Genomic DNA, 17,331 nt, shown 5'->3' on the forward strand with positions numbered 1-17,331 from the left:
TGCAGGAGTGTACCACAGCCAAACCAAACCAAATTCACAGTGGAAATAATATCAGTTGTACTTTATCTTTCCTAAAATTATTATTATTATTATTATTAAATTGAAGGTGAAATGGTTCTTGCGCTGCTCCAGGTAAAAATTTAAAAATAAACTGTGGAGGCAGGCTGAGGCCAAACATTAACCCTTGTAAACATATCTAATCTGCCCCCAAGTTGTTGCTTTAACATTATGGATGATAGATAAATATCTAAGTGAAAGATTTTTCTTTTTTCCTGTTCTCATTAATCAGGCAATTTCCACGTTCACTTTTTAAAGTGTACATTAGATAATTTACTTGTTAAAAAAAAAGCTCTAATAAACCAGTTGATGATCAATATCATCTTTGAGATGCCGTTCATAAGGTGCATTCTGGGTGATGTGCACTTAACTTTTATGCGTATGTCCTCATGTACCTCTCTCACATATACACACATTCAAACACACAGAATCGCAAAAATCAACACACACATTCACACACACACACACACACATCTCCTCAGCCTTTAGGATCATCCTGAGTGTGTTATGTAACGTACTGCCAAACGTCCATTTTTATTGAGGTCAGTTGTTTTAACGAGAGACACGCTCTCCCAGCAGCTGGGTTAGTCAGCCTGGCGGTAAATTTGCCTTCACCTTTAGGCAAAATATGAAGTAACAGGCTCTGTCAGTTCTGCAAATCGTGGCATTGCATAGCTTCAGTAATGTTGTCTGGAGAAAATGCATTCTTGTTTTTTCGTCCAACTATTACTTTGTTTCAACACAAAAAAAACATGCGACTCTAACCTTACATGGTTTATTAGTAAAAACGAAAATGCACAAATATATATGTGTGTGTGTGTGTGTGTGTGTGTGTGTGTGTGTGTGTGTGTGTCTGTGTGTGTGTGTGTGTGTGTCTGTGGTTTCTGGCCGTGGGAGAGAGCCCTGAGGGAGACACAGAAGGGTCACATATAAGAGGCTTTAGGGCAGACAAGTGAAAAGGAGGCCCTTTCTTGGACAGAGACTACGGATTAGGATGAAAGACATACGAGTGGGGGATGCTCTCTCTTTTTTATCTGTCTCACCCGCTTGCTGCATCTCTCTCACACATTCTGTATCATTTCCATTCAAAATGAGCAAGAAATAAAGAGGGGGCTACAAAGACAGACACAGAGGAACGGGCAGACAGAGGGAGGTGGTGAGATATGATAGTGAGATAGGGGCAGAGCAAAAGACGACCTGAGACCTTGACAGATCGATAGCCCTCTTTAGAATTCAGTTTGTGAGAGGCCGAGAGAGGCCATGCTACACGCTGCTCCATTCCCAGCCACTCGATTCGTCACACATGCTAAGAGAATTTAACACACTCACTTCTTGCAGGCAAACATATGCTCCACACACATGTACATGTGAAGGCATATCATTCAGATGAGACTTCACGCCCACGGTTTGACCCCTATTGAAACACTGAATGAAACACCTGCACTTTGGTGAAAAGTTTTGCCTTTTCCTGCACCCTCTGCAGTGTTGCTGTGAAAGCAGAAAACATCATGTAGCCTCAAAATCTTGTGCAACACTGCATTTTGTTCGGAAAAGATGGGGCTCGTGTTGCAGCTTTCGGTAGCCTACATGCAATACTGACAAACTCAGTCCAGTGCGTGTGCTGTGTACTGAAGCAAAAATAACCCTGGCTCTCACACACTGAGGCTAGTTTGTGTTGTTGACAAAGCGGGTAAACAGATCTGAGTTAATGTGACACTTAACTAGCATTAATTCAGGAGCAAAGGTAAATGAAGCGGGCCTGCGGACACAACAGGGGAGGGCAGTGGGGATAGGAAGACGTGTGTACTGTACCACACTGGACTATGCTTGGGTGAGCATGTAGGCCATGCCAACAACAATGCATAATACAGCCTCTGGTGATGGGGGGATGGATATACCCACACACACACAACACCCCCACTTCACCTCACATATATACACACGTACGTAGACATACACTTGCATAAACACACGCAAACTCACACGCATGCACAGACATTGACGGTGATGGGGCATGGAGCAGTTTATGCTCATATCAAGAGAAAGTCTTTGATCAGTGTGACAGGAAGGGCACTCGCCCCAAAGGAATTAGCTAACTCTTGCCTTGCAAAAGGACATCCACAGTAAATCAGGCATGTTTGCATTTGCAACACAGGGGAGAGAATGTCTGATACTTAGCTTCATTAATATGCTAAATGAATGTATATGATTTGTTCCAGTCCAATGTCCAGAGTAGCATGTCCAGAGTGGCATGATAATCATGAAAAGTAGAGAGCGCAGAAAATTCAGATTGCATGTATAATCCTCTCAATTTAATAGGTTGTTAATCTGCACAAGTCATTTACATGTGGCTTTTAAATTAGCAAAACCACCAGTTCAATTTCTCCTTCAAATTACACAGTTTCATACATATTGAGGACTGTATAACTGATTCCAAGTTGTTTTTTCTGAAGTTATAGTATATCACCGATGCATTTAAATAAATACCTACTGTTGCTCCTTTCCATCTTCCCTTAAGTTTACTCTCCCTGACAATCTTCACACTATTACTTTACTCATCACTGTTTTTATCTTATTTATTTCGAGGAAAAGTGCATACATTTAGGAAACAATCGTCTTTTTCTTTCTTGCCAAGAGTTGAATAAGAAAAATAATATATGAAATCTGCAACTTAAATATAAGGCTACAGCAAGTGGTCAGGTTTATGTTAACGCAAAGCCTGGAAACAGGGGAAACAGACAGTTTGTCAGTTAGAGACGCATAAAACCGCAACATATTGTTTTGAATTTTTTGGTTTTGGTACAAATGAAAAAACAAGATATAACATGTTACTTTGTGAACTGCAGATACGCTGACAGGAAAATGTTGTTACCATTGGACAGAGGTTAGTTGTTTACCCCTGTTTCTAGTCTTTGTGGTAAGCTAAGTAAAATAGCTGGTGTTGGTTTAGCTTAGTGGTTGTTTTCAAATATACACTTGGAAAGAAAGTGAAAAAGCTAATTTCCTGAAATGTCAAATTATTCTTTTTCTGTATGCCTCTGCAGATTTCTACTGCTATTTCTCCCCTCTTCCCATATTTCTAAAACATCTACTAAATTGTATGTCTGCCGATTGTAGAGGAGGGTCCCTCCACTCAGATTTCTCCATTTCTCTCTCATTAGACAACATTTTGTGTTAATATAATAAAGCCTGATTAAAAAAAAAAAAAAAAGGGTTCTATAGTTATAGAGTTAAAATTGACTTGATAATTGTGAGTCAGAACTAATTTTGGTCAGTGAGGAAAGGTTGCTCAAGGTTTTTAAAGTCATCCACAGAGTCAAACACATGCAAGGACCAGGCAGCAGAAGAGAAGAGGGGAGAGGAGAGAAGAGGAAATGAATTCAAACCTCCAACAAAACTAAAAGAATAAATGGACCCAATCTGGCTGCACGTGGTGTTAGAATGGATGCCCATCCAAAAGCACATGCCCAATCCCCCATGTCACTTTTGTCCATCTCCAAACCCCGCGGATGCTTCGCTTGTATAGCAGATGCACAAAACCAAAGGATGTGAGGCATGAAAGCAATGGGAAATTCATTACGTATCCCTACCCCCCTCCGTTCGCCATAATCACCACAATTAGCAGACATCTGCAGTGACTCCAAAGCTGGGAGTGTATTCAGGCAATCAGAGCAGCTTCACCGACAGCACTGAAGGCAACCCCCTCTGTGATGGGCCTCATCCTGAAGGGAAGCATTCCATTAGAAACTCATTGATTAATTGAGACAGGGAATTCGCTCCTGGCACCGGGCAAGAATGAAACCCAACAGGAGGCTTCCATGATGGCAGATCTGTACGCTGGGTTTGTGGAGGTAGTCCGGAGTTGGCGGGACCGTGCCATACTGTTGATGGTGTGAGATAAGGTGCTCACACTGTGGTTCGCAATTAGCTGTATGAGAACAGTTAACCAGGGGACAGCTATATGAAGATTCTCTGACCCATCAAGTAAACAAAACCTGTGTGTGTCTAATGATGATCATCGCTACTTACGTTTAGACACTTAAGAAAGCAGTTGGAGGTGATCACTATTGTTAAAATCCCCCGTTCACTTTTGGAAACACTTACATATTTGAATTCCAAATCACCTAAAGCACTTAGCCCTGTATGCTGGGCGTGTGCATGTGTAGCTTGAAGTTAGAGTGATATTGTTTATAAGATTCAGGAAACTAGACGAGAATTTCAAAAGAATAGTTTGACATCTAGGGGAATCATTTTATTTGATTACTTGATGAGAGTGAGATGAGAAGATCGATACCACTCTTATGTCTGCACAGTAAATATGAAGTTACAGCCAGCAGCCATTAGTTTTGGCTTAGTGTGGAGTCTGGAAACAGGGGAAATGTTTATCACCTATGTCAGAAATGTTTCTCACTGGATAATTCTCAAAAGTGTTGAGTGGCCTGCACTGTATGTACTCCATCTGTAGAGGATGACAGCATGTTAGACAGCTCATTACTGAAGCAGTCGGAGATGTCACTCTTACTAGGCACAGTACGGTACAGCCCTGTTTTTAAGCCTTAACTTAATACGTTGTCATGGAAATCAACAGTAGCACATCAGACACTCTCCATTTTTGAGTCGAAGGACGGCTTGTTTCTGGATCACACACACTTGTGGTTATATTAGTAAATAGCATGGCAAGAGTATTTCATGAACTATAAGCAGACGGGCATGTTTTGAGGCTGATGAAAACACAATTTGGGGTTTATCAGATTAAATTGATCTTAGTACAATATTACTGCAAGGCTTTTCTTTATAAAGCCTTTCATGTTAGTTGATGAAAAATGTACAAGCCATTCCTTAGAACAGCTTTTGGTTTGCCAGCGCGTAGAAATGTTCTTTTGTTCTATCGATTCTTTCTACCAGTGGTCAGAAAATATTCAGATCATTCAGTTACTCAAGAAAAAGAAGAAATACCAAGGTTTAAACATACTCCATTACAAGAGAGAGCTGATTACGAACCAATAATTAAAACAACTTATGACATATCATTACAATTTTCAAATATTCCACAGGGATATGAAAATTCGTTGATTAAAGAATATATCCTGCAATCCACAAAATCTAAATGTTTTGGTCCAGATCCCCTGTACTGTTGCCATAAGATATGTGGCCCATAAATAGTATCAATAGGTAAATAATAATATTACTAATATATAAACATCACAGAAAGATAAACACTGGGATGCCTGGAAGCCCATGTCTTAAAACTGATGATTTATTAACCATTAGAAAGTTACAACTCAAAGACTCCTGATGAAGAGTACTCTATCAGGAAGTAGCACCATTTTTTTTAATCCACGGAGGCCCACATGACCCCTCACTCAAAAAGGAACCATGAATTGTGGCGAATATGGAATTAAAGGGTTTTCACATGATAGCAGTCACAGAAACACCCACGCGGTTAGATTTGTGAAAGAGCTGTGATTGAAGCTGCAGCTAAATTAAGAGGAAATAGAGATTAGAAGCTTAAAGGAAATCAAGCCAAGGCTGGAGCTTTCAATTGGATGTTTGAAATTGGACTGAATACTGAATAAATCTAGGTGCTGTACTTCCAAGAGCATCATTCCCACCAGTTATGCAAATTAGCCACCAAATTCACACAATAATCAGATGATGTGCCGCTTTGTTGAGATTTGAGTGGGCTGCTTTATCGGTTTGACTGGGACAGGAGCATAGCGTCTTCCAAAGAAGGGGCTAATTTGTGGCCGATGGCCTCTCGACTGTCGTAAAATTGTAGAGTCACAATGAAATGGGTGTGATCCTCCACTTGGTGCTTCCTTCCTTCCAGTCCGAGGGTCTGGGCCTAATAAAGGCCTGTGTGGTGCAGCGCAGACAGACCGCCTCTCTGCTGTGTGGAGAAATGTGTTCAATCACCATGGCTACTGGTCGGAGAAGAGCCCCCGCTGTGGTTATTAGGATTTCTCCGTCTGCTCACACACGGGCTCATGAATGCAGGTTAACAACACACAGTCTGCATCGTGGATGTGGATCTGTGTGTGTACAGGACAGGAAGGCCTGTAGGTCAAGGGTGATTTAGTATTGTAATCACTCATATACACAAGGAGTGGTGGAGTTTTTAATTACAAGCATCATCTCCGGGAGATGTCTAAAATGGACCGCCTCGGACTCCGCCGCCTCCCAACAGTGTAGCACTGATGTGCGAAGGGGAACATGAGAAAGCTTTGAGCAGTATTGATTCAGCTGAGTACTCTCTGAGCTAGTACCAGAAGATCTGAAGAGAGAATTATCCATGCACCATTTCCTCCCCTGCTCCTGTGTGGAAAATTCTGCAGCTACAGCCTTCTGGTAGCCTACATACAGCAGAAACACACACACTCGGGATCACACACACACACACACACACACACACACACACACACACACGTGCCTAGATGGATACACACACATACTAAAACACACACAGACTTTCTTGAGCATTGATGTTGCGATAATAATGCTTGATTATTCATAGTTCCATCTGGGTAGTCCAGTAAATGTTATTTTTTGCCAAATCCATATATAAAGACACAATTTTTTTTTTTTAAAGAAGAAGAAGAAGGGCAATGATTTATTGCTGTTAATGTCAGGGCTTTCCTCTATCCTACATCCTATTCTAGCACAGGAAATTGCCGTTGTGGGGATATTACAGTGATCCCAGAGCCTATATTAAGTACTCGGAGGTCGTTATAATCAGTAATAGCTTCCACAGACAGACTTAACATAAGTGCTCCATTTTGAATGTTAGTCCATATGAGGAGATTATTGGGAGCCATAACTGTGTAGTGGATAAAGTCCACCAATGAAATGTGAATCTCGGAGACACAGGGCATTGTCTGCATGTGCCGCTTGGCCCTATCCTCGACTCCCCGCCCGGTTTCTCCTGAATAATGAACGACAGGCCGCCTCCCCGCTTCCCCGGGCGTCCAATAGCAGACGCGCATTTCATCAAGCTATCTCCTCTGAGCCAATCCCGGTCCTCCCGGCGATCCCTGTACACCGGATGCCCTCCCTCCTGCCCCTCAGACAGGCGCGACGTGTGGATCGCGGAGGGCAGGCGCGCGGTCGCTGTGGACTTTGGCGTCGGACGGCGGCGATGAGAGTGAAAAAAAACATCCTCCGTGGCCGGCGAGAGGAAGCCGCGTCGCCAGGACGGTGAATCCTGCAGCTTCCCGCGCAGGACGGCGAGGGAGCGATCTGTAAGTATGCCACCATGTGAAATGCATAAACTAAAACCTAACATATGCACACGCGTTTTATTCGTTCAAAATCCAGTAGAATCCGCGCAAAGTGGCGCTCTTTGGTGAGACGACACGACTGGACTCGGTAAAGTGTGGGTCCCGTGCCGGAGGAGCGCGGGACGGACGCGGAACTCTGTGACATTATGCGTCGGGGGTCGGGTCGGGAGGGGCGCTGACCAGGCGGCTCTGAAGGAAAACCGGCTCGTGTGAATGTGTCCGACACGCCGCGTCTCACATCGCTCCTCTCGCCAGGTCCGTCCCGGGCGAGGAGCGTGCCTCCGATCGCCTCCGCGCCAGACCTCCAGCCTGTGTCGATTTTAAATGCAACACTTCAACTTATTATGGTACACAGTGTGCCGACGCATGCTCGTCCCCGTCGCTGGGAAAGTTTCCGCCCGCGTGTCCGAGCTGCGCGGGGTCGCGGCTCGAGTCGTACAACTTCAAATGGCCTCGCTCCGTCGGCCTCCTGCTCCCGACGGGCCCGACAGTCGGCGAACACTGATGAATGGTGGCTATCATTTTTTTTTTTTCTCCAAGCAGAACAATGCGCGCCGGCTTTGTGAGGAGGACCATCTGTCATTGTATCGACATTACAGCAACCCCCCCTTCCCCTCCCTCCCTGCCTCCTCCGAGGGACACACCTGGAGAGCAGACAGACAGACCGACCGACAGACCGACAGACAGACAGACAGACAGACCGACCGACAGACAGACAGTCGGAGCCGCCACCACCCGTCCCCCAGCGAGCCGTGACTCACGGTGCGCCCCTCCGCCAGTGTGTGGATCGGCGCGTAACGTAGAGAACAGATAGACGAGGCACTGGTGCAGACCAAGTGTTCTACGTTTGGGTGCCGGTGCAACACAATCCACGTATGGTTGAAATGTGTGTGTGTGTGTGTGTGTGTGTGTTTTTTTTTTCTTTCTTTTTTCTAAAATGCAGACGGATGTTGCAACAGTGCATGCAGATGACAAGCATGGCTTTGCTTTGCGCATCGGACTTACTCCCGGAATCTGGGCCTCTAGCACATGGCGAGAAGAAGCCAGCCTGCCATTTTCAGGGTGGACACTTTGATCAAATGAATACTCTCCATCATGGTGCTACACGCGTTGTTTTTTTTTTGGTTTTCTTGTGCGGGCCACAGCGGCCTAACCTGCTGCCACTCGTCTCTGACCCTCCCCGTAGTTCAATGCAGCTGACACAGGCTTTTTCTTTATTTGATTTTTTTGGAGACTTCAGAAACTGCACGCTTAGTCTCTCAGCTTGCAGTGCCAAGCACTCATATGCCTTAAGGTTAATGAGGCAGTCTCCATAAATTCTTCTGCCATCTGGATGTAGTAGGTCTAGACGCTTAGTGCAGCACTACATTTTATTGGCTCTGGGTGTGCTTTGATGAAATATAGAAACGCATAGATTGAAACAAGCTTCGCGCACATGTCATCTAACGCTGACAGTTGCATAACTTATTGGACTTAAAATTTCTTTTCCGTAATTTGTGGTGGAACAAAAAACAATCCTGCCGAGAGTTATGTCAATATGGAGATGTGCAGTGAATGACCGGTGCTGATGTGATCAGCTGCGATAGCCTCTCTTCCGTCCCTCTCAGGGCCGAGTTACATATAATTCACTTTAGCTTTGTCCATCATGAGGAGGAAGAGCAGCAGCCGCCCTGTCACGGCGAAACGTTCAAGTGCATATCGTTTTAATTCGGTTTTGAGTAGCTCCCGGAGAGTCAGCAGGGCGGGATGGGTGAACGGAGCAAAGCCACCGTCTTCCTGCGGACGGCAATGTGGGCAGAGGGGTGGTTGGATGCTGGCTTATCTCATCTCCCGCTGAAGCTATGATCATCATTCCTGCGTTGCTCATTATCACATGTGGATGGGTTCCATCAGCTGCGCCCTGCAATTATGCCGAGAAGCAACCTGCTATCACAGCGCAGAGGCTCCTAACCGAGTGAGCGCAGTCGTTCGTCCACAGTTACACAGTATCTGTCTCTCGGCAGAATTCATAGAACGATTCAAATTTAAAAAAAAAAAATTAGGTTTCTCTAGTTTTTTTTCTTGTCAGTGTGAATCTAACACATCGGGGAGTCACATCTCGCCGTCACATGACTCCCAGCAATTCTTTCCCCGCTGCCATCAAGCACTGAACACACAAATCAGGAGGAAGAAAAAGAGCTTCCACACTCACTTCCCTCTGATTCTCTCTAGTCATTAAAATACAATATGCGAACTTATTTAATTCATTTTTTTCTGAGCCATCTGGACAACATGAAAAGGGTGGATTCTCAGTGGATCATGAACCAAGAGAGGCGTAAGGTCAAATTTGTGTATTTTTCTTTTTGATCTTTCAGACTTTAATCCTCATCTCTGGATCCAAAACCGCAAATCTTTTCGCAGCCGTTCAGCAGATCCACTTGGTTTGTGTCCATGCGTTACAGCTAAATTAAGTTAAGGGCTGAATGAGTCCATAGCAGCAGGAACCTGTGTCCATATGTGTGTGTTTGTGCTGCTCTTGTGTGCACAGTTGCGGTTTCGGGTTAGGTAATGGAGAACCCTGCTCCCCGCCTCAGGCATCGCAACATACTGCCTATCTAGATGAGTAGATGACCTCTGACCTCCTGTCACGCCAAGGGCTTAGGGTCTGCTTGGGTCAAGCCAGGTGGCTTTCAAGAGCCCATTGGACTATTCAGGAGCACATGGCATTTGAACTCTTTCCACTTCAGGGCCAAACGCCCGCTCTTTTGGCTAATTAAGAAACTCTTGCGGCTTGTGTGTGTGTTATCTGTGTTACAGATAAAGTTGGGGATTAGAGAACAGCGATAAGGAGGTTAGGGAAACTTGTTAAAACCTGTTAAACTCTGAACATCTGCTCTCCGAAATATTTTCCATCCTCCATGCATAATGAAGTCGGAGATTTTTCGGATGATTCAAAGGCTCCCTTTTATCTTGTAGTTGACGTAGGTTGACGTAACCTCCGTGGATCCTAGATCATGAGAGATCACAGATATTCCAGTGACTTGTCAAAGCCAGGTTTGGCCATTGGACTTCACTCTCAGCTCATTTGCAGCTGTTGTGTGGCCGCTTTTATCGTGAGGCATGGTCGCTGTAAGACCAAAAGTTTGCATTAGTCCCAATCTTGCCATGGCTGTGAGAAACAGCCTGTCTCAATTCTGTCGCAACACGCTCGCCATTGTATCGCCAAGATACAATAAAGTGCAAGAAACTCCCCATGGAAATTTTTGAATCTTTCCCATTGTTCCTAAAGGAAAGGGGGCTTTCATATGGAAGTGGGGAATGCCAGGAAATGACAGGCATTCTTTGTGGACTATTTGAAAATAAACTTGTGGGTCCTCGCTTCCCTCTCGACAGCTAAGCAGAAACCAGAAATAAGAAGAGAGGATTATGGTCTTAACAATCCCACAATGGTATTTTCACTTCCTTACGTTTTCCTGCTGCAATTTGTCCCTAAAGTATATTTTTGTATTCAGTGTGCTGGAGACATTCCATCAGAGTTTTAGCTGAAGAGCTTTTGTCGAGGGCTTTTCACTCTTTTCTCCACAGTTGCTTGAATGGATGCATTCATATTTCCCTCCGTATTTGTCCTTATTTTGCCTTATCTTTCTCCTCCTGGCCTTAAACACAACCCTGATGTTTGAGCTCCGCTTTATGAGGTGTGACAGCGAGGCCTGGTTGCCGAGGCAGACTGTGTGGACCGGAACGTAAAGCTTTACATTCAGCCGCGGTCGGGTTGGAGGAGGACTTAAACTCACTTCACCCCTATACAATACCTCGTATACAGGACATGCCTTCATTCTGCTGAGCTGGCATGAAAGTTCAGAATTCAGAGGAGGGGGGAAGAAAAAAACCTTCACTACCCCTAACAAGGAAAAAAGAGGAGTATGGACTGAAAACTGAAGGAAAAATGTAAATCTTTAAAAGCATGGGCATATTTTCTTTGCACATATAATCTGGCACCAGGTGTTCGTAGTTCTTTGCAGCTTTGTACAAGTTTACCTTTGAGAATTAATAACAGGTTTTATTTTAACAGGCTCCTCCCTCTGTGCTGGCCAGTCTCGCCGTACCTCAGATAAACACCAACACATTATCCCCCTTCTCTCTTCCTCCTCCTCCTCCTCCTCCTCTCCTCTGTTTTTTTTCTCCCACCAGGCCAGTTGTAGTTCCCAGGTATTTGACCAGCGTAGCGTGGCCGGGATGCTGGTTGTTCTGTCCCCTGTGAGACAAAGGCAGCGTGCCTCAAGGAGAGGGATGAAAGGAAACGGGGCTGTGCAGCCACTCCTTTTTACAATGGGAATCGTCCTTAGTGAGGTTGTAGAGCAAATAACCACCTTCTCTCTTCCTTTTTTTTTCTTTCAACAAGCGCCTAGACTGTGAGAGTGCGTCTATCTTTTTTTGTAGTAGGAGGGGCCGTGCTGTGTGTATACGCGTAGATGTGAGTTTGGTGTGCATGCAAAGAGGAAAGGCCGTCCTTTATGTCGACACTGAACGTCTTTAGGGTTCCTTTTCCTTCCACCTGCTTAGCTTCAGCTGACAGATGGGGCCTCTCGTGCTGAAGACGTTTCCTGCACAACGATTGTTTTTGTCGTGGTTTTAACTGTAGAGAGGGATAGACAAAAAAAGAAATTAATAATATATTAAGTAAATGCAAATACGAATAGTAGTGTTAAAATGTGTGTATTTTAAATCTGGTGTGTGATTCAGTTGACTTTTAAGTACTTCCTTTTGGAAAATATGCACAACAATTTATGAGCTAATTGTGCATTTTTGCACTTAAAAAAAAGTACAAATTACTACAAGATTAAACCATAAATTCTTTGCGGCCCAAATATCAAATCAAGCATGCAAATGTTCTTACTTTCCACCTCTAGATTTATCAGGGGTTTTAAGTCACAGTTATTATTCAATGACACATATGCTAGTCATTACCAATATTTTTTACCACATTATAACATGCTTACACATCAATTATACACATACAACTGTCTGCTCTAACCCGGTGGCGCTCGGCCTATGGTGTTATCATCTCGGGTTGTAGTCAGGGGGGAGGGAGCGGAAGCTGCAAGAGTCTTTTTATGGCTCCAGAGACAACCTGTTCTCAGGCACTTCTCTTCTGGCACTTTTTTATGACATCATAAATCCCTCCATTTCCTCTAACCAGCCCTAGGTGGGTATAAAGGACATACCTGGCCAGTAATTGTCTGTCTGGCCCTCTCATCCGTCAGTCTCCTTCTACTGCTGGTGACTTCCTCTAGAGCAAGACTGCCTGAAGATACACGCGTCTCTTAGATCTGGACAGTGGACCAATAAAAACAGTGATTTATCGGATGAGTGAGAGGGTGAAGAAGGTTTTTCTGGAGCGCGGTTTTTCATAGATGCCTCTTACTGCATCTTTGTTGGTCACTTATGTCAGCGAGGAGAGTCTGCCTGGCACCCACGTTCGGCGACCCTTTTCTGCACGCATGTGCACTTCAGGCCAACAACAGCGGCCCACTCTCCGACCTGTTGATACCCTTTGTTTGTTGAAGTCTGAGGATGAAGAGCAGAAAAGAAACGGTTGGGGGAAGAAAGGGGAGGGAAAGGAGGAGCCCTAGGGAACATTCAGTGTTCGCATTCACCCGATGCTCAACTGGGGCTCCTCAGGGAGGCTGGAACAATACTCGCACCAGCACGACAACATTCCTCGGGGTTAAAAAGGTCAGGGGTCACCCGACAACCCCACACAGCCAATCAGTCCCAAGGCACCAACTTGGTGCATTTGTTTTTGGTTTATGTCTTCGCACTTGTTGAACCGACTCTGCACCTTGTGTTACATTGTGCCCTTTGCTCTCTTGCAGACCAGACTGGCACGGAGCACTTTTACTAAAGTTAAATCAGTCCGGCCGCAGCTGCCTAAATGTTCAGTATATGAGGGAGGAGATCATATTTCTCATTGTTGAAGCATCTGGGTTGAGAGAAAGAGAGAAATGCTACTCAAAGCAAGGGAAGGAAGCACATTAAATTAGCTAAAAGCTGCAAAGAAGTGCAAATTAAGTCGGTCTATTTTTATGTCAGCAGCCTATGGCACATACAGTATCACAGCCAGATGTTTGGCAAGCCTTCAGTACTTCTATGTGTGCTCGAAAAAAAGAACCACCACAAAGCAGCCAAACTATAATTATTGTTCATATTTTGAATTGATTTAAATGCCCACTTCACACGATCGGCCGGCAGCGGTCAAATATTAGACAAATGAGGACACTGTACATCGTCAAAGTCCTATTTGTCCTTTGAGAAAATGTTGGGGTATTTTTTTCTGCGTGCATGTGCGCACCACCGCACACTTCAAATGGAGTCTGAAGGCTGCCATTAAAGTGGAACATATGCATGTGTAGGCATGGGGTGGCGTGTGGGGCTCCTACAGACAGACTGCAGGTCTGTTAGTCATTACGCGTGAATGTACAGTATACACTGGAGTGGACATGCAGCTACATAAAAGCCTCACCCACGGCAACATCAGACCACCCCAGAGACACACCGCTGGCACTTCCTCCGCCCACTCCCATCGCTCGGCCTCAGGGGAAGCACGTTTTGGGATTTCCGGAGGATGGACTGCACATTAATCGTCCGTTGATTGGGAAACCTTTCTAATGACAATCAAATTAATCGCATCTGTTAGATTCACAGAAAAAAAGGCGACGCTTTTTCTATTTCAGTAAGATTGATCTGCGGTCTGTGCTTTTGTCTTCTTTCTGTAGGTGTTCACACATCATGCCTCCTGATACTGACTTTTGTGACTCGATGAAGACTGTTTCCATCAGGTATACTGTGTACACCATCACTAAGCCATATTTTCATAAAAACCCTAAATTCTTTTTGCTGAATGTCAGGATTCCTTTGTCCTCTTCATCCTGGTGGAGTGGTATCTCAGAAAGCCCATGACTATAAACCTAAATCGGCTTAAAGTAGAGGAAGGAGACTTCGCTCTCTATTAGTCTGCAGTTAGAAGCCTATCTGGCTGCAGCTGTGGAGGAGCTGCGAAGATGGGGACGTTTATTGTCAGGAACAAATAGAGGCCTTCTTATTTTGTCTAGCAGCTGACGCCTCTCCCCACCCACAATTCCAAAACCGCTTTTGTCAGTAATGTAGAGTGGCCTGCTCAGGCAAGAACAAGAGACCACGAGAGTTTCACAGAAGCAGAAAAAAAATAATAAAATAAAGTGCAGGGTTTGTCGGTGATTGGCTCAGGAAGGAAAGGCCCGGCTGTTTGCCATATGGTGTAATTATCTGCCATTTCAAAAGATTATCTCCCTCCATCAGTATAGTGTTTAAAATGTGTGTGTGTGTGTGTGTGTGCGTGAGTGTGCGTGAGTGTGTGTGTGTGTTGGTGTGTGCGCGCGCGTGTGTGATTTGAACTCTGGTTTGGACTCCGGTGTAATGTTGAAACTCTGTGGCCTGCTGCATGGCCCCCCATTTAAAATGAGTTAGCTATGATTTCCCCCCTCAAACCCCAGTCCCTCCCCCCTCCGTGATCCCTCCCTCCCACATGCATGCACACACGCACACACACAGTCTCTCAACACAAAAGAAATATTCAGCTGTAGAGAGGGGGTCCCTCAGAGGGCGCGATATTGAACTGGGGGGGGGATTAAGGAGAAATGGCTGGCTGACACTGGGGTTGCCATGGCAAAGCCCCCTTTTCTCCTCTCCCTCGACCCTCCGCCTATTTTTCATTTTAGGTCTCATTGTGGGCTGAGGTGTTTGTGTGTGTGTGTGTGTGTGTGTGGAGTAGGGAAAATGTAATATGGCTTATGATTTGAGTCTCTTATCTGAAGCTGCTCTGGCTCATCCTGAGAGAAAAGAGGCTTCCAGTTCACATGCTGCAGAAAAAAAAGGGAACTAAAAATAAAAAAGACTTAATAATGTTTTATGTTATTTACTGAGTGACTGTAAATATTTTACTACATTATTGGACATTATTTATCTACCTGCCGTCTGCCATATTTTTTTCTCTACGGTCATACAAATGAATTTGAACATTTTTGCATATTCATAAAAGAACGTCGGCCGTGGGAGAGAACGGGGGCAATTATTCAAAGACCTAACCCGCTCACGGGCCAAAAAACAAATTGTCTTTTTTATGACTTTCTGAATTATAGCTGCAATTATGTGACGCATTACTCATCCATTGTGGCCAGTCTATTATCATGCTAGCCTGACGTTGGCCTGCCAGCCCCAGCAGAGTAATGGATTCTGGGGTAGCTTGCCCGATGACATCAGCACCCATAAGCCGATGAATGACCGTAGATCAGCGTTTACCATCCTGACGTCAGCCTCCGGTCTGTGCAGCAGTGCGGTGACACTATCGGTAGTTGTTCCCCAGCGATGCTCCGCTCCTGACAATGGGGGCTCTCAGTCCGTGGCCCGGCGCTGGCTGGGGTATGAAAAGCTTTGCTGCACAGCGGGACATCGTAGCATTGTTCTCTGGACTAGATAGGCAGCCTGTTCGGAGCAATGTCAAAACACCGAGAGATGGTTTTACACTTTCAACACGCAGCTGATTTATTTCACATTTTGTCTGTAAAACTTATCAAACGTCGGTCCCTCCAATTTGAAAAAATAAATAAAGATCTGATTTACAACTTGCTGATAGCTTTGGTTTAAACAAATTTCATGATTTAAGATATGTCTCAGACTTCTCGCCAACACCCTAAAAACAATGAAGATGAATGGAATTTTATCTATCCTTGTAATTGCATTGAAAAGTTACATTCGAATAATCAACAGCAACGTCATAATTAAAAAACAACAGCACAAACTTATTTGTAAGGTCCTCCGTTTTTACTGGAACAGCTTGTCTCCTGAATGAACAGCAGCTGTGAAAACAGGTGACATGTGCTGTGTGGATTATTCAGTGTAGCTGGAACTTTTAGTTCTGGAAAGACTCAAATGTTCTATATTTTATTAGTACAACAACTTTTAATTTCCTCCCTTATTTTGCTAATATAAGATATTTGGAGAAAAACCTACACAAAGGAAACCATAACAAGCTGCCTGGCTAAATACTACAAAAGGAAATAAGAAAATGTGTGTTTTTTTAGGTGAACTGACCCTTTTATTATCAACAATATTGGTTTTCCTCTTCATTTATTCATCTTTTCATTTTCAGATGCTGTCACAGCCAGTTTTAAACTGAAGATGGACCGAAGACTTCAGCCTCCTCTGGTTAATGGCGTGGTGGTAATGTAGTGAAGCAGGTCCTCTCAGTTTATGTTCCAGCTTATTACACTTCACAATGTGTTTTGTGTAACCAGACCTGTCTTGGCCCTGTGGACAGAGGACTCATTCTGCCACTGTCCTGTGTCATTAAGTCCCTGTGCTGTGCCGACCTGACCTCTGTGGCGTGAGTGACGTCCCTGGCTCTGACCCCGTCCCCCGCATGTCTCACTGTCTGTCCTCCGTCCTCCACGCTCTGTCTTGTCTGTCAGCTCGGCTCACGGTCACACCCCGCCGTCCTGCCTGCCTCGGAGAACATTCAACGCTGTCGGTGAGTTTGGTATGGATCACGTAAAAACCATCGACCGTTGATTGTGCCCCGTGGCTCGCTCTGATGACGTCCGGAAGTAGAGGAGGAGAAAATGAACAAAAGGGGCAAGTGGGCGCATGCAAATCCAAAGATGAAGACACACACATGCACAGAAGTGACACTGTGTTTCCGCTGTACCCAAAGACCCAAAGGTCACAATCAACATTCATTGCTGTCGCTGGGTTGGACTTTGTAGAAAAGCTCACTGAACAATGAGTGCAACTGTGGCCCAGATCTGCCCGACTCGTGTCTCAACCAATCAGCCGACCGGATGTGAAGCACTCTGATTTCTTTATTTATATATACTTCTTGTTTTTTTAACTTCTATTTCCTCCTTCTCTTCCTCCCTCCCCGGCGCGGGGAGTCTTCAGGGGAACAGAGAAAAAGGGAGAGAGACACACACACACACACACA

At 44.7% G+C, this 17,331-nt stretch overlaps 1 long non-coding RNA gene across 1 annotated transcript; it reads left to right on the plus strand.

The window, feature by feature from the left end:
• Window positions 1–7,139: 7,139 nt before the first annotated feature.
• LOC118311553 lies at window positions 7,140–17,331 on the plus strand. Its single transcript, XR_004794016.2, has 3 exons — window positions 7,140–7,295; window positions 14,090–14,152; window positions 16,501–17,331. It is a non-coding gene; the product is annotated as an uncharacterized LOC118311553 (long non-coding RNA).

Source organism: Scophthalmus maximus, chromosome 5 (assembly GCF_022379125.1).
Source record: "Scophthalmus maximus strain ysfricsl-2021 chromosome 5, ASM2237912v1, whole genome shotgun sequence".
Classification (NCBI taxonomy): domain Eukaryota; kingdom Metazoa; phylum Chordata; class Actinopteri; order Pleuronectiformes; family Scophthalmidae; genus Scophthalmus; species Scophthalmus maximus.